Genomic DNA, 2,485 nt, shown 5'->3' with positions numbered 1-2,485 from the left:
ACGTGTTGTTAATAAAATTTCGTTTCGCAATAATTTATTGGCAATAAATTTTGGAATAAAATAATTTTATTGAATGTGACACAAGACACTGCACTATAATTTATTGTTCGATAAATTATTGTGGAAAAACGATAACCTTTCTTTTCGTGCTTTCTTTTAAAAATAATCTGTAATTGGACATCACAAGTATCCTTAAAAATTTTAACAGATTTTTCAAATTTAAAATAATTAATAAACAACAAAAAGCCTCCAAAGTTTTTAATAAAATAATTAATTACAATGAATATTCTATTAGAAATATTCGTTAATTTTTTTATGTATATTTCAAATATCATACGTACTAATAAAAAAATATTGAAAATATTTAATTATTATAAATTGTTATTTTTGTGATCAGACAGAAGAAAAATATATTTAATTTCTCCATTATTAATATATTGATGTATTATTTTCTTTAGTAGAAAGCATCACATTTTGAATGCTTTCTATTAAAGAAAATAATACAACTCTCTGTAAGCAATTCCAACTTTTTACACATGATCACATTTTTCACGACGAACGAACGGAATTGACTGAAGGTTTGATGATGTACTGCTGGAAGTGACGAGCAAATTGGAGAAATTGGCAACCGATATTGATGCAACAATTAGCTAATGCATCGAGAGGCGCGCCATCGCCATTGCACCAGCGAGTTTTACGAACCGATGGAAGGGAGCTCGGGCCGCGAGAAAATTCGCTTTTCCGGATGCCCTCGGTCCAACCCCGCCAATAATTGCGGACTATAAAGTGCGACCCAACATTTGCCACCCTTGTGGCTAACCTTCACCTTTTCGGTACCAAACTAAGAGAAAGATCGTCGTTTCTCTCTTTCTCTCTCTCTCTCTCTCTCTCTCTCCCTCTCCCTCTCCTTCCTTTTTTCTCCTTTTTCCTCGGATATTCGTGGCGAGAGAGACCGACAATCACTATTTCGAAAGAAAGGAGTAGCGGTTACGAGGGTGAATCCCCGCGTTTCCTCGGAGATTTTTAATGGTTATCGTTTTTTAATGGACTTGCCTCGGCACGTATGGTCGGTAGAAAAGATTACGATAGAAAGGATGCATTGTTGCTTTAATAGCAAGAGATCGAGAATTATTTGGGCGAATTTAAACCATGATAAAAACAACAAAGAAAATACTTTCAATTGTATACTCAACTGTATATTCTAACAAAATTGATATGAATATCAATCTTTCTAACCTTTCAATTTTTCTATTAAACATTTCGCTAAATGTCATCGAGAGAAACGAAAAAATGATCGTATAATTAACTCTCTTATGTTAGATGGATATTTTATTATTTAAAATTAATAAATATGTTTTAAAAGTAACAAGTATGTACATTTTCAATATATGACGAGACCGGGATCATTTTCAGTCGGAAATGCAGACCTGGACCATTATTGTCGTTCCATATTAATTTGCAGAAATTCTAAAATTGCGCAATTTATACGTATCGTTATTCCAGACAGGTGTTATTCCAGTTACGCAACATGTGACCGTTTATGCCGGCGCGAATTATTATTTAGAGGTCCGTCGGGTGACATTACATTGTACGTTCAATCACCGAACCGATCTCTTTAAAATGACGCATGCGGCAATGCGGCGATATTTATTATCGTTAGCCGTGCAAGCGAACACGCTTGTTTACGCGCCGATGTACGTGTTCGCGGTGCGATGGAGGCCACATCGTCGGTCGTAAAGGTTTAATCGATTCTCGACCGGATCGCGCACACCAAGCACATGCGACATGTATTACAAGTCCCAATCTGCGATTTCATCCTTTTTACTATTCAAATGCTGTATTTCGCTCACCTATATTCCATCACACTGCACTAATTTCATATAATCTGTTCTCTTTGGAATGGAATCTAAAGAGCGACAAAGAATGACGATTAAACCAGTATTGAAAAAGAATGACTCAATTCTGAAGAATGTCAATTTTGAAGAATGAGATTTGACTCTTTAGAGTTAGACTCCACTCCACATAAAAACACATACACACATACAAAAGTTTTAGGGAGCAATCCGTATTAGGGCCTCAGCACAATAAAGGGTCCTCTATATATAGAAATCGTAGAAGATCGTGGAGTCTTCAGTCGTAGGAAATTGACCAATTCTAATCGAGTATTCTCTTTATATTTGATTGTGATTAGTTGGTTTCCTATGATGTAAGACTCCACGACCATCTACGACATCTATGTAGAGAACCCTTAATGGTTCGTAACCGAGTCGCGAATTGCGAGTCGTAGTTGTATGTCAACGTATAATGTTTTAGCGTATCTGTATGCCGTATCGATCACATTACGCGTCGATCTCTTGTGATGGTAACACCATGTCATACAAATGATGTCTAACAAATTTCAAAATGATTAAAAATAACCTTATATATCAAGCCCTTCGTATATTAATTGAATAATTATATATGGAAAAATTTTTAGTCATTTGCA

At 35.3% G+C, this 2,485-nt stretch overlaps 1 protein-coding gene across 7 annotated transcripts in view; it reads right to left on the bottom strand.

Annotated features, from left to right (window-relative positions):
• The window catches only part of LOC108749711 (protein Fe65 homolog), a 185,912-nt gene that overhangs the window by 103,852 nt on the left and 79,575 nt on the right, over positions 1-2,485 (bottom strand). The window lies entirely within an intron of this gene.

The sequence above is a fragment of the Trachymyrmex septentrionalis genome, unplaced genomic scaffold (genome assembly GCF_001594115.1).
Source record: "Trachymyrmex septentrionalis isolate Tsep2-gDNA-1 unplaced genomic scaffold, Tsep1.0 scaffold31, whole genome shotgun sequence".
NCBI lineage: Eukaryota > Metazoa > Arthropoda > Insecta > Hymenoptera > Formicidae > Trachymyrmex > Trachymyrmex septentrionalis.
The sequence above is the reverse complement of the archived record's forward strand: the minus strand, read 5'-3'. Positions and strand labels throughout refer to the sequence as shown.